General features: G+C 41.7%; 2 long non-coding RNA genes across 2 annotated transcripts in view; one reads left to right on the top strand and one right to left on the bottom strand.

The window, feature by feature from the left end:
• The window catches only part of LOC309611737, a 274615-nt gene that overhangs the window by 101119 nt on the left and 147995 nt on the right, over positions 1–25501 (bottom strand). The window lies entirely within an intron of this gene.
• Positions 1–25501, top strand: part of LOC309611732 — a 106327-nt gene that overhangs the window by 78516 nt on the left and 2310 nt on the right. The window lies entirely within an intron of this gene.

Genomic DNA, 25501 nt, shown 5'->3' with positions numbered 1-25501 from the left:
GGCAGAAGTGTTTTTCCAAGAAAGTGGTGAAACTGATTGCATTAGAGGGCGGGTAAGCCTCCTCCATGAAAGCGAATGGGAAGAAGAAAACCAAACATTTTTTTTCTCTTATGTCTACACACCCAGTCTGCCACCCCTGAGCAAAGTGGCATATCCTGGCCCTGCTGCCAATCCTCCTAACAAATATTCAGATCTCTTTGAAAATAATACCAAACAGTAAGTTTTTCTTGTCACCTGTGGTTCATGCCATTTTAGCATGATGTATTGCCTATTCATAACATCTCTGTGTCTATTACCCTTTTTATCATGTCCTCCTTTGGAAAGCAAAAGCCAAGACTTGTCACTGCTTTTACTTACTTGAAGAGGCTGTTTGGAAATTGCTGGGTTTTTTATATGCCAAATTTTACCTCCAGCCTGGCTTATCGAGGTGAGGGTGGAAAATGAAATGTGTGGACCAGAGGAGAGGTAGAAGCAAGGGGATGGGTGACGACAACAAGAACATCCTTGGCTGCCAGAGTGATTCCACAAAAACCCACACTAGCGCCAAGAGGCACCACGTTCTCTGACCTCCTCATCCATACTCTCAGCTCTTGTGTGTTTCCAGTGTCCTAAATAAAAAAGGACGGGGGTGTTGAGCAGCAGCAGGTTATCTCCCGTTCAATCCATGTCCACAAGAGGCTTCCCTCACTGGCTTCTTTCTGGTAGAGTCTTTCTATACATTTTGGGTTCAGGTTAGCCCAGATGAAGCAAGTGGCTGGATGAACAAGGATCTGGAAGTGAGACGCATGTGGAAGAGGGGTGTGATTTCTAATAAAAATGGACAAAACTGCAGCTGTGGTCTAGTCCCCACCCTACATGAAATGGCAGTCTAAGGCTTGTCTGGGTTTTGTTTTTAGGCCATTGGAATCCAGGTTATTGAATCACTTTTGAGAACAGATTCAAATTCAGTCTCATCAGCCCAGAGCTGATTCCTTCTGGCACGTTCTCCGGGCAAAACTGTTGAGTTTTGTTGAAGATCTTTAAAAATCTAGAGACTAAAAAAAAATCACTAGAGTCACTTTTACAGCAAATCTTCTACTTCCTATCATTTACAATAATGGTCTCAAAATATTATTGTTTGTTAAATATTTGTGGGATTCACTTCTCACTTCTCCCCTAAGGGTTAGTTTTGGGTTTGGTGGATACTCTCCACTCTCTCTTTGTCATCCAAGATGTTATATAGATGAGAGACTCACCACTAACCTTGCTCTCAAGCAAGTTCCAAACTAAAACATTAAAAATATGATGAGTTTGGGCAAAAAGCCCATCTACACCTATCTGAATACCATATCTGGGCATATGAGACACCTGATTTTCAGCCCAAGGAAACACCATCTGAGAAGCATACCGTATCACAGTCTGGCTATATTTTATGTTCCCTTTCCATCAGTCTGGGATAAATTGTGTGTGTCAAGTTTGGCAAGCGTGGGTAAGCTAAATGGAGCTGTTAGCTGTCTTTTCAACATATTTATCTGTTTCATTGCCTGCTCTAGGATGTCTTTGTGATCATTATATAGGGATCACAGATAACAGACCATTTGAAATCTTACTTCAATTAAAACTTAATCCTCAGATGTCAATAATAGTGTTTTATATAGAAGGTTACAATGAAAGCAGTGTCTTTTGTGCATAACATTAAAAAAACGGCAACAAAAAAGCAAGAATAAGAAATGGCCTGAACATTTCCAAAACAAGATACTTGACACTGTGTCATGAACCTTTGTCACCATGATAAAATGAGGATTATATTTCAATATCCTCTGCAAATCGACACCTTAAGATTTATAAGAAAAAAATCACATAAAATTTATCACCTTCCCACTTTAAATTTGCTATTATTGTTTTTTATTTTACATGAGAGAATTGACTGCAAAAGATGCTTTTATTTTATACAATTAAGAATACAATCCAACATCATAAGGGATTAAGGCTTCTCATTCATATTGTGCACAAAGACATCCAAAAGATTCCAGAAAATATAAAATAGCAGAATGTATTTTTAGGTGGAGGGACTGTTGAATAGGGAGAGAGTGGAGTGAGAAAATATTTTTAGCAGGCGGAGGAACACTGTCCATGACAGTGTATCAGGTAAACCATTTCTCCAAAATACATGTTTTGTGAAGGTGATGGTGATGTTGATGAAATCTCTTCTCCTCCTGCCTCTTTTATAGCATCAATAGGATTGAAGAAGTTCTCTACAGATTATTCATCAATATAATATGTTGGCTATTTTTGGCATCCATTTTCCATTTTTTTAATTAATAGTGGCCCAGTTTCGGTCTGGCTTTCTATTCCTGCTATACAAGCTGACCCCATCTCCAGTCCAAGAAGTTACACATGATTAGCTTCTGTCAGTCAATATATCCAATCCTAGAGGTCCCAGCAACTGGGTCAAGATGGGCATGTGATGCAGTTTTCCAGGAGAGATGTCAGAGTTATTGCTGTAGGCAAGAACTTCCCCAGCCTTCCATAGACACTATCTAAAGAGCATCTCTCTTCCTTTCAGTAGTGCACTATGTTTTTGTAAAGTCAAAAATTATTGCAACACCTTCCAGTCACGAAGAATGAAATCTCCAAAGGGAGAAGGGTAGAAGGAGTGAATTGTAAAAAAATATGAGTAGAGTCATCTTGAATCACATGCTTGAATCACATTTTGCCTTTGAAGCAATTATGAACCAGTTGTATGAACCTTTATCATTTAAGTCAACTAAGTCAACATGAGCTGTTTTCTGGTATTTGTAACCACATTCTAACTTGTAATACATAGCACTTATTGTGTGCTTACTCTGAGGAAATCACTATATCCAGAGCTTCAGATATATTATTTTATTTCATCTTCACAACAATCCTTTGAGTGCCCTTAAAGGGCACTGTTATCACCTCCCCCCCATTCTAAAGAGGCAAAATTGAGTCACAAATTAAGTAACTTGCAAGAAATTTTGAACAGATGGTAAGAGTTGAAACCAGATTCAAGCCCCAACAGTCTGAATCCAGAATCTGTGCCCTTAACCAGTATGACACAATATCTCATCCATCTCCTAATATCAGGCAAGACAATAGCAAAACATCCTAGACATATTAGTCCTAAAGGTTCCTGTAGAGGGCACATTATATTGATAATCAGCAATATCGTCTCCTTGGTATTGCAAACCCTCCGTGTATATGGCTAGTTTATCCACTCAACATTTATTGAACAAACATATATATATTGCCTGCCAGCTATGTGCCAGGCACTGTTCTAAGCACCACAGGTATAATCCCTTCTCTCATGGAACTTACATCTAATGGTAGGAACAGAGAATAAACAAATATAAAATTTAGTGTCAGGTAGTTGTAAATGTTATCAAGAAAATTAAAGCAGGGTAAAGAAACTTCCCAAAGAAGGCTGTAAAATTGAGGATTACTACAGGAACATGTAATGTAAATTCATCAGTATAATTGAGTTAAATTTTCCACGGACAAAGATGAGAGGTGGGCAGTGGAGAATCAGTAGCATCACGTCACTTGTTATATTTTTCTATCTCTGTCACACCCGCTGTGGATATATCAGGAAATCTGGAATTTTCAGAATGACCTGAGGGAACTTGTAAAAGAATACAATTCATCAAGGATGTAAGAAGCATCCAGAGGATCATGGCAAGAGCCCCTCAAATAATCAGTCACCTTCTCTGCAGGATGGGCTAGGGGTCCAGACACCAGATCAATAACCTGAGCCAAAGGTCAGCAGATGACCCTTGTCCGGAACTGTCACACGAACAGGAGATACCTGGGGACAGGAATGGGGGGGTGGGTAGCCAAGTATGAATTGTTCAGGGAAAGTCATAGAAGCAAGGCAACAGCCAACACTAAATGCAGTATGATTCTGAGCAAGACAATATATGGACTTTGGATTCCTTTTCTACTGCCAGGATCAGGAGCTAGTGTCTGAACTTACCGGAAGCTATTGCCATCAATTGGAGTTTAAGAGAAATACCTCTGGAAAAGGTTTTGATTTTGTTTAGATATGAATGATGGGTTGAAAGACATGCTCTACACTGGTTTATATAAAACAATAATATTATCAAACAACAATAAGAGCCAATGAATAAACAGTTAGCAAATAGCTTACCAATCAGTACTATATCTTTGAATCGTATTCTAATTGAATACACTTTAAAAGAGATTAATAATTGTAGTTGCCAATAGGTTAGTAAGACTATTAAAAATGAAGCATCATCAGTTCTATTCCAATGAAACATATATTCTATATACTTGACTGTTCAGACCACAAAGCCATAATTAAGGCACCAAAGCAGCTTCTCCCAGTTGCAAAGTGCCCAAAGGGACATTGAAATTCTGTCAAAATTGGCAAAATTGGCACTCCTTAGGAAGTCTGAGTGATCCCAAGGATTTCTTTTACACCAAGGAGGAATGAGGTTCCGTTGCTACCCCAATCTTTGTGTCTTTTTCTTAATCAAAAATTGGCTTGAACCGCAATAAAGCATGTTGAACCATCCACTTAAATTGGATGCCTCACCCATCATAAAAGTTAACCATTTTATGCCCGAGGTTATTGACACTGACCTACATAAGTCACGTACCTGAATACTAGGTTTCAGGGCACTCACAACCCAGCTCTAATCTGCCACTGTGTATTCAGAATGGCCTTGCTTACCAAGTCAGTTTGTGGTTTCCTTTCTTTATTTCTTTTCATTCCCCGGGTAACCTGAAAGCTGACCTCTGGATCAGCAATGGGCCCCCAGCTTTGACGCAACCAGACCAAAAGGCAGAGAGAAGGAGGCAGAGATCTCTGGGGTATGTGGAGTTGAATGGTGGTGAGTCAGGGAATGGTGCCCTGAGGAGGCGGAGTTGAGGACCACAGGCCCCCGGCTCTCCCAGCCCAGTGGGGAGCGGGGAGGCGAGTGTAGCCGGCAGCAGAGTTGGCCCTGAGAGCAAGTCACACACACACACACACACACACACACACACACACACACACACACAGCAGGGGAGGGGGCTGGAGAGTAGAATTTTGGTCCATACAAATCAGGTCACCCGGAGTCACTTCTTCCCTTCGAAGGAGGCTGCGGCAGCAGCCGCAAGCCCTGGAACCTCCCTCCGCTGACCCACCGGTGCGCATGAGCAGGAGGGATGGTCGCTATTTCCTTCCTCATCCCTGAGCCAGTAAGTCAGGTGCTGTTTCACGACTTCGGGGAATAGCTGCAAAGCCATCAGGGATATGGGCTTAGGATCACATGGGACTAGAGAAAAGGAGCTCTTGGGTTCTGATGTCTGATTGCCCATGTTCAAATCCCAGCACCGTCACTTCCAGCTGTAAGACATCTGCAGACCTCACTAGGCCTTTCCTAAAATGGGTGTAATCGTTGTGCTACCTTCAATTTGGATTGTAGGGACTAAATGGGATAATACATTTAAAGTGCTAGGCCAGTAACAACTCAATTCATCTTAACTCTTGTCATTATTGTGAAGAAAAAGTGCAGGGCTCTCTGCTGAGAGCACAGCAGTGGTCCCACCTGTGTCTGCCCTCCCTGTACACTCCCCGGCATGGCCCTACTCTTCTCACTGCCTGGACCATGACAATTCCAGCTTCACTTTATGAGCACAGGATGTACTTATCTCATGCTGCTTTGCTCATCGATTAATTAGGTCCTTCTCCCAATAGGACTGTGAGGTCTTCCTAGACAAAGGTCATGAGTTTTGCCTCTGCCGGACCACGCTCTACTGGTCCAGCTCCACCCCTGCTCCCATAGCCCTTCCTTCCCTGCCCTGCACAGAACTGGACATACAACATTTTCCATGCTATGCTGTCCTGGTCTGTTTTCACGTCTGAATTTTTTCCCCACTGAATTGCCATCTCTTTGAGAGTAAAGACTTTTATGGACCAGTTGTATCTCCAACGCCTAGCATGACGCCAATAGTATTGTAGATGGTAAATAAATGTTTATTCAGTGAAATGCAAATAAATAAAAATTAAGTGCTATTATTGCATAAGATATATTTCTTAGAATATTCTTACAGGTGACATATGCATCCTGCTGCCTTGATCAGGGGTAGTCTGAAAATCCACAGGAAAGTCAGCTAGAAAATACTGTAATTGTAGCTGGTATCTCTCTCTCTCTCTCACACACACACACACACACACACACACACACACAATCTCTGTTTTTTTTCTGTGTGTGTGTGTTGTCGCTTTTCCAGAGACTGGAGAGGTTTTTGTAGAAGGTACAGATGCCTTGGTAGAAGGTACACGTAGCTGGCTTTGGCTTGGTATTCCACACCTGTCTCACCTTAACTATCATGAATGCCTAAGGGCTCTTTTTTATGTACTGACTGTCCAACTGCAGGGAGGTCACCAGCCCTGCAACTTGGCTAGGCTGGGGAATAAGGAGTGTCACTGTCCAAGGCCATTTTCATACCAAGAGGTACATTCTAGGCCAGGCAAGGTGGGAGAGCCCACTGATCCTCAGGGATAGGGTAACTTTTTTTTTGGTAATTACTGTGTAAAAGGGCTTTGTCCCCTTGTGGCCAACCGAATAACCTGACATGCAGTGGTTTTCTTCCCAAAGCAAATGGAACAGCTTCAGTCATTTCTTCCTACTATATAAAATATATGCCCAGTCCCACATTTTGAATTGGAATCAGGTCTTCCTGCAAAATGGTGCCAATGTTCTTTCCTCCGGCGTTATCAGGAGTTTTCATAAGAATGGTCAAAGGAGATATTACAAATGAAGGCATTATCCAAGCTACAGTTACATTTCCCCACTGTCAAAGACACTGGCACAGCAACACATAAATCAGAATAAGCAAATAGAGCCGTGTCTTCTCCACGCTTGCCATTGGCTAGCAGGACTCAGGCTATGCCCAGAGTGTTTCTAATAGGTTGCCCCGGTTTGTATATGCCCGGAGCATCTTTGCTCACTTAGCCCTCTGTTCCCTTTCCCCAGCGCCCATAGAGCCTCCTCTTGACCTGGTGACATTTCTGAGTCTTCTTTGCTTACTGCAGCCGCATCTTTTGAGCCAAATCCTGGGGCGCGCATCTCTCTCTCCCCTGACCTTACCAGTAATGAGTACGTTTTAAAGTGCATGTACCTGACGCATATTTACAAATCTATCCAGCAGGGAGACCAAAGGGCCATTTGATCCAGACCTCGCATTCACTTGGGACATCGAATCTTTACTTTTGACATTATCTTCAAATGACTCTGTGCTGTCATTTGTCCATATAGTGTCACCGAGATACATAGACAGGATTGAAAAACATTATACGAACTGAAACCAGGTTCCTGTTACTGGGCCACGCTGCCTTTAGGGTGCCACATATTAATACCTATCTTGTTAATAAATCCTATAATTATCTTCTGAATTATGTTACATTTTTGGTAAACGTGTTAATTTGTTAAATGTAAACATTTAAAAACTTGCTACAGTGCTTTGTAACCCTGTTTTGACATATCTTCGTTACCTATGAAACCTCAAAGAAATAAGAAAAAGAAAGAAAGGGAAAGAAATGGCCCCATCTTCTCCGACACTGAGAGGTAGCCTCCTTGTGGTTAAGGCTGCAGGCCCTTCAGGCTGTGACTGGGACTTTTGAGGAGTCCTGTGCTTTGTTTGTGAAGGAGACAGCCTGCCTGCCAACATGGCCACAAAGATTCTCCTGAGTAAGTAAGAGGCCCCCTGGGAGGCATGAGATCTGGTTCTGTTTTTCCTTTCTATTTTGCTCCATTCCTGTGCCTCCGTTCAGAACTCACGGAAAGCAGACAGCTAAACATTTTAAATAAGTAACTTGAAGAATTATGTGATGTTGAGCCATCCTACTTTAAAAAATATATATATATAGTCCTGTGGATTCTAAAAGCAAGCAGTGGACTATAATGCAGGGAGTTAGGCACTAAATTTCTATTAATTCATAAAAACTAAAAGAGAATCCATTAGGAGTAGTGGGGTATTGGTGCAAAAGGAGATGTAAATTATCCATGATCATGCTTGAAATGCAAACCCTGATCGTGTTTGGCATCGGGCCAGCTACCATTAAAGTAATTATTTTTAATCATCAGCACTTGGTGGCATGAATACTCATATTTGTTGATTTACTGAGAAAAGCACTTTATATTGTAAATAAAAAGGATGGAAAATATACATTTGGATTTTAGAACAAATAATAATGATTATTCTTGCTTTTTGAGGGTCTTCCCTTTTACAAAGCCATTTTTTAAAAAAGCCTGTTGCCACGTGGCTCAGCCATGGGCCTGGTATAAGTGTCAGTTGGGGCAGGTGTGGGCTTATTTTTATGTCCTATTTTCCAGTGAGATAGTTGGTTCTATTCTTACATGAGGATTGGGGAAGAGAGGATTTCTGTTGATACCTTTAATGGTAACCAAAGGAGATGTAGAAAATGGCTATTAAAATGTACCCTAAGAATTGCCGTAAGTGCCCTCAGAAACCTTGGGACAAATTATTACTTCTACTTCAGTTTGTCAGCTTTTGCTGGGATTGGAAAGGTGAATCATGCTCACCAGGGAAGTGGGGGCCAGAGGGGGCATTCCAGGCAGGGCAGAGACACTTGCAGAGGAGTCTGGGAGACGGCGCTGTGTGGAGAAGAGAGGCGAGTGTCGGAGGGGAAGAGATGAGGCTTCCAAGGGGGCAGGCTGAAGAGCACAGATGCCCTTTTTCCCTGTTCCAGGGAGTGGATGTCTTCTCCTAAATCCATGGTTTTCAAACATAAGTGTATTTGAAAAATCATCTCGGCTTGGTTAAAATGCAAATTTCTAGGTCTTACCAGCTCTCCATCCTCCAAAGACTCAAGATTCCCGGGTCCCAGGGCAGGGCCCAAGAACCTGCATTTACCCAGCACTGTCTTGCACCACCTCCCACCACCCTGCACTGATTTTGAGGCAGGCGGTCTCCCTTTGAGCAGCCTTGAAGGGTTTTGAACAGAGCAGTGATCACTTTGTTGGCAGTCTGGAAAACGGGCTGCCAGGGGAAGACCACAGACAGTGAGAGCAGTTATTGTAATAACTGCATTCTTGCCGTGGTGCTGGGGGTGGGACTGAGGGAGCAAAGCCGAGAGACACTGGGTAGGGACACTTGAGAGGATGTGAGAGCTGATCACTTATGGGGTCCGCGGAGAAGCGCCCCTAGTACTTCTGGCCCAGGTGACTGGGGAGGTGATGGGAGGGGTGCTGTCATTAAGAGGAGGGCTCTTTTTTTCTATTGTTTTATGGGGGTGAGTGGGATTGGGAAGGAAATCTTAGGGGAGTGAGTGTACTTGTTGGACAAATATCACTTATTTAATCTGTGGGACAACTTGATGGGAGGCATGGGGTAGGTCTGAAGGTCTCTCCAAGGGTGAGAAAGAGGCCCCCTGGGGGAAATGTGTACAGAGGATGGAGAGGGACATTGTTTCTCATACAGTGAGAGGAGCCTGCAAAAAACCCACTATCTCCTCTTGCCTCAGGAAAACCACTGCCCCTCAGTTTTTTTCTATCAACTTCACATTTGTGAGCCCCCAAATGAAGCCTAATATTAGCAATTTGCAGCACCAAGGAAAAGAAAATCTGTTCATTTTGATAGGAATGTAATCTAATAAAGAATCATGCCATTAATTTCTTAACCCCTAAAAGTGCCTGGAAATCCCCCTCAAAATCTCCCTATAACTCGACACAAAAACGTTTTCTCCAATTTATTCACTTTTTCTTAACTACCCACATTTAAGATAAATGACTCTGAATTTTTGTTTTTGTTTTGTTTTAATAGAGGTATAATTGACATTCAATACTATTTTTAGTTTCAGGTGTATAACATAGTGATTCAACGTGTGTACACATTGTGAAGTTGTCACTACAATAAGCTTAGTTACCATGTGTCACCTTACAAAGGTAATACAATATTATTGACTATATTCCCCAAGCTATACATCATATCCCTGTGACTTACTTATAACTGGAAGTTTGTACTTCTTAATCCCCTTCACCCATTTTGCCTAACCCCCCCTCCCCTCTGGTAGCCACCCATCTGTTCTCTGTATCTATGATTTTTGTTTGTTTTAATGTGTTTAATTACTGGGGTTTTTTTTCTGTAATCTTTTTGGGCTTTGTTTCTTCTTTTGTGTTGTCATTTTATCTTAAGAGTTTCTAGAGCTTTCAGTTGTATTTTTCTTTGACCATTACAGCAGTATTATTACAAACTTTTTTTTTTTCATTTAACTAGGCACAATTGTAGGGGCTAGCCTGGAAACCTATCACATGTAGTAAATTCTATGGGGAAACATGTTCCAAAAATATGTCTGGGGAACACAAATAAATTGTACTTGGTGTCTGCCAGTATTTGGGGTATTATCACAGACTATTTTTTAAAATAACGTAATGCTATTGTCCACACACTAATAGGGTTTGTGGGGTTTTTTAAAAACAAAATATTCTTTTTGAGGGAAAACAGCTTGATTTCATAGGAATATAATGCCTCATTAGGAAAACATATTTGGACAGAAGTGGAGAAATGCAAGCATATGGTTTAACCAGAGGATGTTAAGATTGGAAAGAAAACCCTACCTGATTTTCCCATATGTGAAAACAGCATGGCCAAAGTCTGGGAAACAGACCCCAAGGACCAAAGGGGGCCCCTATTCTTATGGCTCCCACTAAATCCTTATGATGCTGCACTCAAATCATTCTATTAAAACTACTGGATTCTTACTCCTTAATCACCGGCAGAGATCCTGGGCCTGTGTTGAAGAAGAAAGGAGACTTACTTATGCCTAGCAGAGAACATCAAGCTCACTTTTTATCCTTTCATTTTCAAGTTCTCAGGCAAGAAGCCAGAACACTAATGTGAGTGTTCAAAAGGGAGGCTTGGGGTTGGGGGTGGGAGATGGGATTGAGCAGGGATGAATTTTACGCAGTAAGACTTGGCCTTCCAGAAATCACTTTTCCCATAATTTAGCCAGCCTCCTTCTCTGAGCTACATTAACATTATTTGCCTCAAAACCAAGATTTTCCATGCTGTCTTTGGACTCACACACACTATCTGGCCCACCTATTTTGCAAGCGGGGCTCCCCATTCTGATTGGAAAATAAATCTAATGCCAAATGTGGATTTCAAATGTAATCCTGTATATTAATTTTACTCACACTGTCTAGATGGCAAAAACCCAAGTCACTCCCTCTGTTTCATTGACCATGACCTGAACTGGGTAATGGCTGTGTCTCTGAAGAGGATGGTGCTGGAAACAGTTAACCACTGCTAACTCCTTGCCTTTCAGGTTATGGGGGCAGGGAATGGCCTGAGTATACCTGTTTTATTCTAAGACAGCTGTAGTGATAAACACAAGCCTTCTGGCCTGGAGGGTGTTCAGAATAGGGCTGTCATAAGTGGAGAGAGGCAGCAATGTTTTGTTTTATTCTAAAATGATATAACTTTTATTTGAAATATATTTTATTTACTTATTTTGGGGATGCTCTCAAATTTTATGAGAGATCTTTTCTTCCTCTAATATGTTCTTGACATGTTGCTGGCAATTTTAGGCAGTTAAGCACCACACTTCTCTTATGGTCAACTAGGAATTACATTGCTTTACCAAAGAATCTGAACAAAAAATCTCCCTTCCTTTTCCATCTTATTCGTTTCTTTTCTTCTCCCCTTCTCTTCCCTTGTGTCTTCTCTTGCTTTCTGTGAGTGTGTGTATGTGTGTGTATTGGGTGTGTGTGTGTGTGTGGAGAAAAACAAAAACCAATCTTCCAGAAGTTTTCAGCTTATTGAGGTTAATTTGTATACAGTAAAATGCATTCTTTCTTGATACACAGGTTATTGCATTTTGAGAAGCATATACAGTCATGTAACAGTGGAGATGCAGAGTATTTAAATCGCCCCCAAATTTTCCTCATGCTCCTTTGTAGTCAATCCCCTCTCCCCAGCCCCAGCCCCAACTAGTCCGTTTTGCAGTTCCATAGTTTTGCCTTTTTGCAACATCGTATAGGTGGAATCATACACTATCCAACCCTTTGAATCTGACTTCTTTCACTCAGCATAATGCTTTCGAGACTCATCCACGTTGCTTCACATACCAATTCCTTTAAATCCATGCGTACAATTCTATCGTATGGATATACATACACTGATATATTTGTATCACTCATTTATCCATTTGTGAGCATGTGGTTTGTTTCCAGTTTGGGGAATTTATGAATAAAGCTTCTGCAAACATTTACGTTCAAATATTGGTGTGCATCTCTTTTTTGAAAAACATTTGATGTATTAGTCTATGAGGGTTTAGGAAAGCAAAGGAATATTGAAAGAGAAGAATCTAATGTGTGCTTAGACACATTAGATTAGCCTGTGTTGGAGACAGGCTGAGACTGGAAGGGGGAAGAAAGAGAATTTGTGCATGACTGTGGGAAAGTGTGTCTATTTTTACAGCCGTTATTGCTGGAAGGAAGGTGGGAATGCAGACAGACTGGCAATAGTTGGTGGGACCAGTTGTCATGCTGTCTCATGCAGATACAATCCTAGTTGTATCCACATCTCCCCACACTGTGAACATAAATGAAAAGTTATAAATGATTTATTCATGAAGGCTTTGGGTAAAGTTGTTTTTAATTTTTTTCTTCCAGTTTTATTGGGATATAATTGTCATACAGCAACATCTAAGTTTAAGGTGTACAGCATAATGAAATGATTATCACAGTAAATTTAGTGAACATCCGTCATCTTATATAGATACAAAATTAAAGAATAGAAAATAATTTTTTCCTTGTGATGGGAACTCTTAGGTTTTACTCTCTTAACAGTTTTCATCTACAACATACAACAGGGTTAATTATATTTATCATGTTGTATATTACATCCGTAGTTCTTACTTATGACTGGAAGTTTGTACGTTTTGACTGCCTTCATCCAATTCCCCCTTCCCCGACCCTTTGCCCCTGGTAACCACAAATCTGATCTCTTTTTCTGAGCATAGTTTTAATTTGGGGAGAAAAGTTTTCTGAAAATGGGATTTATGATTCAAAAAGCTTATACTTTTTATATATATTTTTAAGTCTTTTGACATGTACTAAGGAAGTTTTGGCAATTTATATCACCCCCAGTAGTATGGATATTAATGGATGTTAATTTATCATTTAATGTTAATTTTGTCAGGTAGGTGGGTGAAAATTGCATCTTGCTATTGTTATCATTTGCGTTTCTTTAATGACTAGGGAAATTAAACTTTTTCTTATGCTGTGAGGCATCTGTATTTATTTTCTTGTATGTTTGTATGTGTATATATATTAATTGCCTGTTCCTATTATCCATTTTTGAGAAACTTAGTCATTTAAAGATGTTAACCTTAATATTATTTTCTAACAAAGAAATTTTAAATGTTTATGTAGTTAAACATGTTAGTCTTTTCCTGTGCAATTTCCGTCTTTGATGTCATTATGGAAGGTACTTTCCCCCAAAAGCTTATATGGATATTTTCTCATAATATCTTAATGGCGTCATATGTATATATAATATATAGCATATGTGATAATAATATATTGGATTGGCCAAAAAGTTCATTCGGGTTTTTCCATAACATCTTAAATACTTTTTTTTAAAATTAATTAATTAATTTATTTATTTTTGGCTGTGTTGGGTCTTCGTTGCTGTGCGAGGGCTTTCTCCAGTTGCGGTGAGCGAGGGCTGCTCTTCATCGTGGTGCGCGGGCCTCTCACTGTCGCGGCCTCTCGTTGCGGAGCACAGGCTCCAGACGTGCAGGCTCAGTAGTTGTGGGTCACGGGCCTAGCTGCTCCGCGGCATGTGGGATCTTCCCAGACCAGGGCTTGAACCCGTGTCCCCTGCATCGGCAGGCAGACTCTCAACCACTGTGCCACCAGGGAAGCCCTTAAATACTTTTAAAAAATGATTTTTGGTGTAGGTAGAAAGTTCAATTTTCCCACTGCTTTTACAGTGTATCAAAATTATTTATTGAATAATTAATCCTTGTCTTAGTGATTCGGAATATCTTGGTTCTCACATTAAAAGCTTTTATAAGTACTTAGATCTATTTCTGGATTTTCCATTTGGTTCAACAGTTTCTTTGGCTATTCTTGCATTACCATACTGTTTTAATTATTATAGCTTAAAATTGTTGTTAATAGTGTTTCTGCTATTCTCATTTATTCATTCAGGTGAACTTTAAAATCACCTTTCTCAAATTTTGTAAAACTCCCCTGAGTACTTTGAAAAGAATTGCCTTACATTTGTAGTTATAGGTATAATTCACTTTTAATAAGGTTGAGGTTTCTCATTAAAGAATTTGGTAATTTGAAGATTTATTGAAGTTTTCTTTATAAAGAAAATTTTTTTATATATAAAGTTTTCTTTATAATTTCACTATGATTTTTAAGGTCGTTCATATATTTCTTATTTAGTTTATTCATAATTTAAAAAATTTTGTTTGCTATTTTCTATTATATCTTTTAAAACTAGTTGTTATTGGTGTGTAAGAAAGCCATGATTTTAGTATACATATTTTTGAAAATGGCCAACCTATTTAACTTTTTTACTCATCTTTAGAAGTTTGTCTCCTGAGTTTTCCTGGTAGAATAGAATCTGAAAAGAGTGAAAATTTTGCTTCTTCCTTTCCATCCCTGCTTCATCACAGTTGTTCTGAAATACGTTTGCCTCACATAGACGAAAGGGCTTCCTAATGCTTCTCCCCACTCCTGTTACTCCTCACTCCAATATGTCCTACATACTGCTGATGGATCTAATCACCTCTCTCTTCAAAAATATCCAGAATGTTCCCTTTTTTTTTTTTTTAACATCTTTATTGAAGTATAATTGCTTTACAATGGTGTGTTAGTTTCTGCTTTATAACAAAGTGAATCAGTTATACATATACATATGTTCCCATATCTCTTCCCTCTTGCATCTCCCTCCCTCCCACCCTCCCCATCCCACCCCTCTAGGTGGTCACAAAGCACCAAGCTGATCTCCCTGTGCTATGCGGCTGCTTCCCACTAGCTATCTATTTTACATTTGGTAGTGTATATATGTCCATGACACTCTCTCACCCTGTCACATCTCACCCCTCCCCCTCCCCATATCCTCAAGTCCATTCTCTAGTAGGTCTGTGTCTTTATTCCCGTCTTGCCACTAGGTTCTTCATGGCCTTTTTTTTTTTTTCCCTTAGATTCCATATATATGTGTTAGCATACTGTATTTGTTTTTCTCTTTCTGACTTACTTCACTCTGTATGACAGACTCTAACTCCATCCACCTCATTACAAATACCTCCATTTCATTTCTTTTTATGGCTGAGTAATATTCCATTGTATATATGTGCCACATCTTCTTTATCCATTCATCTGATGATGGACACTTAGGTTGCTTCCATGTCCTGGCTATTGTAAATAGAGCTGCAATGAACATTTTGGTACATGACTCTTTTTGAACTATGGTTTTCTCAGTCCCTTTTTCATTTATTAGTTTATTTGGAAAATCCTTATTCAACACCCAGCTTGTGCCAGGCAATACCAGTAGTGAATAAATCCGATATGACCTCTGCTCTATGAGCTTTCCATCTACATGAAAGAGCGACAAATGTTAAACACACCATCCAACAAACAAACACACTATTATAAATAGTAGTGCTTTAATGGAAAAGAGCAGGCATTATGAACAGAAAACTCTAGGTCAGAGAAGCGCCTCAGAGGATGTGACTTTAGGACTGTTGACAGGCAGGATGAATAGGATTTGGTCAGAGGAAGAGTAGGGGAGTCTTCCTGGAAGATGGAAAGCAGGTGCAAAGACCCCAAGGCAGAAAAGAGTGGTGCTTTTGAGGAACTGGAGAAAGGTCAGTGTTCCCAGAGTGTAGTGAATCGAGAGGGAGGTGGTAAGAGGCTGGACTGCTGAATCAAAGATTTTGAGCTTTAGGGACTTTCCTGGTGGCACAGTGGTTAAGAATCCGCCTGCCAATGCAGGGGACATGGATTCGAGCCCTGGTCTGGGAAGATCCCACATGCCGCGGAGCAACTAAGCCTGTGTGCCACAACTACTGAGCCTGCGCACCTAGAGCCTGTGCTCCGCAACAAGAGAAGCCACCGCAGTGAGAAGCCCATGCACCACAACGAAGCGTAGCCCTCGCTCTCGGCAACTAGAGAAAGCCTGCGTGCAGCAGTGAAGATACAACGCAGCCAAAAATTAATTAATTAATTAATTTAAAAAGATTTTGTGCTTTATTCTAAGTGCAGTGGGAAGCCTTGGAAGGTTTTAAGGGTGGAAACAACATGGTGTGATTTGCATTTCAGAAGAGTCTCCCTGCTTCTGAGTTAACCCATCATTTAATCAGTCATAGACCTGTATTTACAACTTATGCCCAAGGTTAGTGGTCCTCCAGCAAATGTTCTGTGTATCAACAAGGGATTAGTCCTTGTTTATTAAAGACTTAGTGAATTGTAATAAGCTTCAGGAATTCACTGAACATTCATTGAGCACCTAAGCTTTGTCAAGCATTATGATCGCTACTAGGGATATAAATATATAAGATAGGCTCCCTCGGGGAGTTCGCACCTGAAGTAGAGAGAGAGAGAGAACTGTATATAATTAGAAATAAATGTAATTTGAGATGTACTCTAACAAGTTATACAGAATACACTACAGAATCAGAAGAAGGGGACCCTAACTCTGGTGGGCCGGGCTGCAGGGCAGAGGAGAGATCAGGGGTGGAACAGTGCTACAAAGGAAATGATGCTGAAGTTGAATTTTGACAGTTAAGTTTCTTATATATAAAACCAAGAGATAAAAGGAGAACAGTATGTGCATCTCTCAGAGGCATGAAGGAGAGGATAATTCATTCAAAGCAATGATAAATACATTAGCAAGACAGACTTAAGAGAGCAAGTGAGAGAATGGAAGAGATGATGCTAAACATGTAGGAAGGGATATAAATGAGAAAGGGGATTGTATCGTTGCCTCACTGGGAAGAAGTGTTTCATCCAGGAGGAAATGGGCATCGCTGGAGGATTCTAGGTAGGGAAGTGACATGATCAGATTTATTTTTATAAAAATGTAATCTGATGTTCATGTAGAGATGCAAGATGGTGAGATGGGTGAGAATAGGGACGGCTGGGTCAGGGCTGTGGTGGGAGAAATGTAGAGGGCGTAGAGCTATGAGCAATGTCAGGTCTCGGGACATCTACAATGAGGAAGGTGAGGTAGAGGAAGGAACCAGAGGGCTCCACAGTAAATGGATGGTGGGTTTGGGGGAGAAAAGGATGAGTTCATTTGGGAACATGTTGGTTTAAGGCAGGGTTTGGCAAACTTTTTCTAAAAAGGGTCAGATAGTAACTATTTTAGGATTTGCTGGCCATGTGCTCTCTGTCATTACTGTTCAACTCTGCCTCTGTAGGGTCAAGGCAGCCCTAGACAATACGTAAAGGAGCGTGGCTGTGTTCCAGTGGAACGGGTTAGGAGTATGGGTTGGGTTTGGCCCGCAGGAGTCAACCCCTGGTTTAACATATTCCATGCATGGGGACTTCCATGCAGGGGACTATTAATACCCAGAACAATCAAACTGCAACTCAGGAGAAGAGCTCAGGTTTAGCAAAGTTTAGGAGAAGTCAGTAGATGGATCATAGCCCACCTACTGGTAAACCAAATTCCAGCTAGTAGAGGTAATTTACTGAGCAAAAAACAGTATGGAGATGTATATATATATATATATATATATATATATATATATATATATATATATAACTTAACTTTGAATACCTTTAGGCAGGCAAGAACTCTTCATTTACCACTAGCTCTATAACTCCTTATTGTATCCTATCTACCGGACTCATATTTTTGTGTTACCTTTTAATTTCCTGTTCTCATTTGAGTCTTCAACCCATCATATTGATAGTGTTTGGTTTTGTGAGTAGAAAAGGAGTTTTGACCAAGTACAAAACTTGAAAGATACCAACATTTAAGGGGGAAGAAGTAGAAGAATCTGCAAAGAAAGAGTGAGAAATAACAATCTTAATCTGAAACGGAAATGGCTTGGAGTGGAAGAATTTTCCATCTAAAATGGGTGTGCAATAAAACCCTTCAAGACCTAGGTCAAACACCACCTCCCTGCAAAGCCTTTGGCAATTACCCCAAGTTTCCATTAATAAGAGCCCTGGCCTTCACTGATGGACCTTTCCCACAAAACTTAGCATTTGCCCTTGATTACACTGCTTGATTGTATTTCCTTCTTAGAGTCTCCTACTTTATCTAACCCTTGGCTCCCCTAATGAGTTATAAATTCCTTGAGGCATGGGACTCCTGATTTCTTACCCTTTAGTTTTTCTCACAAATCCTAACATAGTAATAAATGGGTAGCAGACACGCAACAAATAATTGTTGATTGAATACGACTTGCTTCCAAGACAGAAAAAGCTGATGCCTTAAGGAAATATCATGTTTGGTATTATATTTAAGTTCCTGGAGCTTCAATTATTTAGCCAGCTTCTCCTCAATAGCCTTCCCATCCTCCCCCCTCCTACAGCCCTCCCCACAAATCTCTTTTCCTTTGGCAATCCCAGGTAACCCTAGAACCAATCCATCCTACCACACGTGGAGTTCCTGTCAAGAGTTCCACTTTCTTTTCGGTGGCTTCTCTTATTTCCTACTTATTTATCCTAATGCATTGTCCTTTTGACCCAAAGAATTATCTAATGGTTTTTACAGACGGTGTGCATAAAAGTAGCCTTCCTCAAGTTAACCATAATAGTACCTAGTATATCTTCAATCCGATTTTCAAGTAATAACTAATTCACTGCTTTTTAAAGAACCCCTGCTAAATAGTTAAGCAACTGAATCTCCACCAGGAAGTCGGAGGCTGAATCCATGGGTTAAGCGTTGACCAGCGTCCCTGAGGAAGTCACTGCCTCAGACTCTGTGAAGGTTCCAAAGGCCAAGCTCCTCCTGTCAGGCTCACATCATCCCTCAACACCTGCAGTCATTTTGACTTGACTCCACATTTGGTACAAGACACAATGCAAGAGGAGTTGGTGCCAAGAGGCTTCTATTAGGAAACTTTCAATGGAGTAATAATTCTCTCCACCCTCAATGGTGAATTCATCCTTTCCAGAATATAAAGGTGGCCCCTGCCTAATAAGCTCTCTCAGAAGTAGAATTTCACGTCTCACGATGTGAAAATTAATGCACATGTCAAGGAGTTGACTCCCTTTCCTATAATTGTTTAATGATCTTCAGACATCCAGATTTGAGAATAGAAGGCAAAGACTGCTACTTCATAAAGTTAACATGCTAACAAATTACTACTCCAAATTCTCCACCATTCAAGAGCAGAAACTTCTTGCATGATAAGGTACAGCTCACGTGAAACAAAGATACCTTTTTGGAACACAGCGATCCACTCAAGATTTAGCCAAAATGACGCCTCTCCCTCTGAATCATTTGTAAATCTAAAATATAATAGAAAGAGAGACATGTATTAATAAACATAAGACTAACCTTTCAAATAAATTTCATTTTACTATATACCCACAGCAGCTGGTAACCTTCTGACATTCTTATCTCCTAAACTTTTTGTTTTCTATCCATCTGTTAAGTATTAAACGATGTCAATTCTTCCCTCCCCACTCTAGATCTACCCCCATCAAACTAGACTAAATAGAACTAAATTCAATTACTACATTAAGATATATTCCGCCTTACTGAAAAACAAAATATCTCCTTTTTACCTTAAATCAAAAGGCATGCTTGAGCTATGTCCCGCCTGATAACTGCAGATTTTGAGATGGAGGAGGGAAGGCAGGAGCTATATGCATTTCTTCTTATGTGCTTCCTGTGAAATTTACTGTTACACCCCTCCATCTCAGGGGTCATCAGAGTTAACTTAAGAATGCTCCAATTTTGACCACACTTGTACCACGTGAAATCTAAGACAGCAAATTTGAGATGTGCTGGGACACAGTTTGCAGGTCCTCAAGTGGATACCTTGGGAGTAAAAGCTTTGTTACAGAAGAATGCTACGCTTCTGGACAATAAAAGTATGAGAGCTGATGCATGTTCCAGGAGAGAGGGGGCGGAGTCTGTAGAGAGCGGATGGATATCAGGATGTCCATCAGGATGGACGTCAGCTCCGGTGGGTACCCATCAGGCGTGAGAAGATAAGACACCGCCTGATACGAGCCAAGGGGAGCTAAGGCAGTGCCCTGCCTCCACAGCCCTCCTATTATGCCACACAGCCTGTCAGTGAACCATCCGTCACTCCTCCAAGACAAGGCGTTATTACACCTACATACAAGAAATCCTTAACAGGAATACACTACAGTTGCTCATTAACAATAGTAATCCGCCAAATCCAATTCGTACTATTTAGAGGCCGCCAAGCTGTCCCACCCATCATGACAGAAGCTATCCCTGGACCAGCAGGGGCAAGAGGGGTATTCATCTGTGGGCTAACCGGTGGGGCTGGGTGCTTATGGGGTGCTTAGGAAAATGACATTTTCGAAGGTCATTGCTGAAAGGAAGACAAGAAATACTTGCTTTCCATTCAAAGTATAAAATAGTTCCTTTTAAATAATTCTTTCAAAATAAAAAAGAGGATTGTGCATGGCAAAAAAACCATGAAAGTGGTACATAAATGCCTGAAGTTTGGGGACACACTGACCTCAAAGAAAATGATGTACTGGAAGATGCGTAGGTTGACCTTTAATTTCCCGCCAAATGCTCCCCCTCACGCCTTTCTGTAGGGCCGGCCCCAGGCATCTGAGCTGGAGGCTGGAGCTCCCACTCAGTTATATGCAAACCCCAGAGACATCCGCCTGCGCCCACCTCATCCTCAGGTCTGGCAGCCTCCTGGGTGGAGGCCAGGAGAGAACGGGCTTCCGCTGAGCCCTGGAGTCTGCTGCTGTGGGGCTGGGCCCACGGCTCCTTACAGAGGAAGTGCGCTGCAGCGGGGATCGTCTTCTGCGTAAACGCCAGTGGGTAGGAATGCCCAGCCAGGACTCCCTTGCACGAGGAGGCTGTGCCTCTGGGTCATGGACTGTGTTTCTCAGCTCACTGGGGTCGCCCTCACCTTGGGACCACAGACAGGGTGTGCGGGCATCCAAGCCGGCTGCGGGCGGCACAAGCAGCGGGCACCCCCTGGGTTTGTGAATCACCAGCCTCCTGATGGTGATCAGAGCACCAAGAAGGGACTAATTTAAAAACCAAACAATGTGGTAATTGCCCCTAGTCCCCCCGGTTGCCTGGCTTTCGGAAGGCCGCTGTTTCCGATTAGTGGGGCCTGGACCTGATGAGGACTAACAAAGTGTAACGAATGATCAAAGCGACAGTTACAACAGTGCGAGCGCCCAGTGATTGATCTGGATGACATAATAATGATAACCAATGAGGTGAGGCGGGGGGGGGGGTGTTCCCCTCCAGGTAAGGATGGGGCTGGGCCCTGGACATGTCAGGACTTTTCTCTGTTTAGGGAAAGGAAGGTCATAGGGTGGAAGCAGAGGCACGTGGAAAGGAAAGAATGAAGTGCTCATGCGCAAAACTTCGGGGCAAATAAAAATAAGCCAGCTATGGCTGAGAATGAGATCCCTGTCCGGAGACGGAGATGAAGATTGGCAGTCCTGGAATATCCCCAGCTCAACTCTTAGGCTCCTGCACAAAAGCATTTATTGTAAAGAAAACTCAGCTCTCTGTAAATAATTTAAATAAAAAGGGGGCCATTTTAAAGTTAATTCTGATAGTCATGTTTTCTGACTAGCAGAGGAATTACCTCTTTAAAAAACAATAAAAGCAGGGTCTCAAAGAGATACCTGCACATCCACATTCATAGCAGTGCTATTCACAATAGCCAAGAGGTGGAAGCAACCCAGGTGTCCATTGGCAGATAAATGGATAAACAAAATATGGTTTATACACACAATGGAATATTATTCAGCCTTAAAAAGGAAGGATATCCTGTCACATGCTACAACATGGATGAACCTCTCTTGAGGACATTCTGCTAAGTGAAATGCTAGTCACAAAAGACAAATACAGTATGATTCCATTTAAGTGAGGTACCGAGAGTAGCCAAATCATAGAGACAGAAAGTACAGTGGTGGTTACCAGGGGCTGGGGGAGGGGAAAATGAGGAGTTGTTTAAGGGGCGTAAGAGTTTCAGTTGTGCAAGATGAAAAAGTTCTGACAATCTGTTGCATGGTAATGTGAATATACCTAACACTACTGAACTGTATACTTAAAAATTGTTCGGATGCTCATGGCTTGAGAGCCAGGCATATGATAAAAGAAGACAATGCCCCAAGGTAGAAAAGAGGCCATCTCTTCCTTGGGTCTCTTTTTAGGAGTAAAGAAACCTTTTCCTAAAGCCCCCCAGCAGATGTACCCACATATCTCACTGGCCAAATTATGTCACATGTCCACCCCCAAACCAGTCACTGGTTTTGTTTTGTTTTGTTTTTTGTTTTTTTTAACATTAAATCTTTTTCCTTTTTTTTTTTTTTTTTATTTTTGGCTGCGTTGGGTCTTCGTTGCTCTGCGTGGGCTTTCTCTAGCTGTGGCGAGCGGGGGCTACTCTTCATTGCGGTGCGTAGGCTTCTCATTGCAGTGGCTTCTCTTGTTGTGGAGCACGGGCTCTAGGTGTGCGGGCTTCAGTAGTTGTGGCACATGGGCTCAGTAGTTGTGGCTCACGGGCTCTAGAGCGCAGGCTCAGTAGTTGTGGTGCATGGGCTTAGTTGCTTCAAGGCATGTGGGATCTTCCCGGACCAGGGCTCGAACCCATGTCCCCTGCATTGGCAGGCGGATTCTTAACCACTGTGCCACCAGGGAAGCCCCTCGTTTTGTTTTTAACATACTTTTTGTACATAGGTGATACAAATTCTTCATGTGAAACTACCTAACCTCCTCCACCCTGAGTCCTAGTGATCGTACAAAATTCAGAGTATTCCATGGGTTTGAGAGCTCTACACCAGGAATCACTTTGATCAAAGGATATTCAAAAGACATCTCATTTTATCAAGTGTACTGTTGACCAGCTTATTGGTGTCCTCCATCAACTTCTTTACATATGAGTTCTTCATCAACTCCCCTTTGCTCTTTGAGGGCTTTTCCTTCAACTTGTAAAGCTTTTGGCCAAAGCACTGGAGGCCCACGTTAACGAAGTGTTCCATGTCACCGGTGAGGAAAAGGGACCACCTCAAACATCTTAGACTCAACTAGCCCTCATGAAAACAATTATTCTTATAACAACCATCCTTCAATCCAGAAACAAAAGTCATAGATAACATAATTTATATATATATATATATATATTTTTTTTTTTTTTTTTTTTTTTTTTTTGCCACACCACCCGGCTTGCAGGATCTCAGTTCCCTGACCAGGGATTGAGCCCGGGCCATGGCAGTGAAAGCCCAGAATCCTAACCACTAGGCCACCAGGGAACTCCCCCTAAATATATATATATTTTTAAAGGGATTCAAAACGATGATTGTAATGTAAAGGAGACATTAAAAGTACAGTAGTTTATAAAAAAATAAAGAAATAAAAATGGTTTGGATGGTAAATTTTATGTTATATATTTTTCACAATAAAAAAAGAATAGAGTCTGACAGATTTATTGTCATTTAGATAAAAATAATTTTTCGGTAAAACTAAGCATTTCCTATTTTCTCAGGTAGGTGCCAAATCTGATTTGACTGGCTCCTCCTTTGGAAGTTCAAATATTATACAGGGCGGTAGGGTGGTGCTGACTTCAAAGCCTGTTGAGGTGGGTGGTAGTATTTGCCACTAGACAAATGGCCCTGGAATGATGAATATCTGTGGTTCTCATGCCTGTGTCTTGTGGGTCTTAACGCTGCTTTTGTTGTCTGTCTCTGAATTCTCACTTCTTTTCTGTGGGCCAATCTCTTATCTCCTCCAAATTTTTCAAGGAAATGAGAAAATGTGTTGGACACATTCATTCAAGTTTTACATAAAATGAGCCTAAAGAGATGCAGAATCAAGATCCAGGCAAAAGTCCTGCTGATCACCTGAGCTTCAGTACCTGATCTTGGGCACCCCTGCATTTCTCTTCTTGGAAGCCTGCACTGCTTACCATTGCCCAGCTTTCCACAGGGGCTGGCATGGGCAACACTGCCAGCTCCAGCATCGTGGTTGGCAAAAGCCCAGGTCTATTATCAACCTGACCCCAAGATCATAGTCACAAATATTATCAACTCTAAGGTTCACCTCTGATCAAAGTTAAGAGATTCTGTGACTAAACATAAATCCATCTTCTAAGAAAAGACTGACCAGCTTTCTTCAGCATAGAATCAATGTCATTAATATTTTGAGTCTTTATTGCTATGTTGCTTCGTATTGCATAAGAAAAATATTCATTCTATCCTTGAAAAAAAAAAAGCTGATATTTTTAAAGAAGAGGGTATATTCTCAAGGATTCTTAAAGTCTTAAGGGATGCTTGGTGGAGAAAAATGAGCTGCCTTCCCGATTTACTGCAGAGATGGATCTGCAGAGGTTTTCTGGCTTTGTATTTTAGAAAGTTGATTCTGAAGCCCAGTTGAGACGTGCTGCCTTACCCAGGACGAGCCTTAGGACCCCAGGCATCTCACACCATAGCTTTTGTATTCTGCTTCTGCACCAGGGCTGAAGGCATGCCCTTCTTGCTCTTTTCCATCTGGAGGCTGCAGACACGTGCAGAGGAGGAAGGGGGAAGGGGAAGGAAGGCAGGAAAAGAAATGGACAGCTGTGGCCTAACGAGATACAGTCCCGCCTCCCCCCACCCCATGTCCCCGAGCTCACGGTGCAGCCCAAGCTCTCGGCTGAGGCAGCCCTGCAGGCGCACCTGGTGTGAGGACAGGGGCCGAGTACAGTGGGAGGACCAGGTGTGAAGCCTCACCCCACCGCTCACTAGCTCTGCGATGTTGTATGCGTCCTCCCGCTCTGCTCTCTGAGCCCCCATGTTCCCACCTTTGAAATGGCAACACCTTTCCGCTTCCCTCTGAGTTTGCCATAAGGATCCACTAAACCATAGCTGTGAAAACACGCCGCAGAGTGTTAGGTCTCTACACAAATGTGAGGCCTCTTTGCTGATTACCATTTGGCAGATGCAAAGCCTTGTGCTGTTGACACAATTGTCCTCCGCAGCACTTGGCAATTTGGACTTTGCTGACAAACAAAGGTGGGAACGTTTGCCTCCAACTTCAGCTTTAAAATAAAGTTTAAAAGGTTTTTCACAAAACTGGCCAGATGAGGCAGCCTCAGGTTTGAGTATCTCTTGTCCCCCTCTGGCCCCGTTCCCCCCGAGCTCCTTCTCAGGCTTCCCCCTCCCTGAATTCTTTCTACTCCCGCCTTCTTCCAAAATAAAACGATAGGTAAACCAGCATAATTTCTCTTTCTAATAATCCAAAGGCAGGCTCCAGGAGACTGGCACGTCTTGACCAAAAGACATCTCTCTGCAGCCTCTTGCTCTGGAATCCCTCTGTCCAGCCTGGTCAGGGGGTG

This window comes from Balaenoptera borealis (genome assembly GCF_965194805.1).
Source record: "Balaenoptera borealis genome assembly, chromosome: 15".
In the NCBI taxonomy this organism is placed as follows: Eukaryota; Metazoa; Chordata; class Mammalia; order Artiodactyla; family Balaenopteridae; genus Balaenoptera; species Balaenoptera borealis.
Note: the sequence above shows the minus strand (reverse complement) of the source record. Positions and strands in the feature narration are given on the sequence as shown.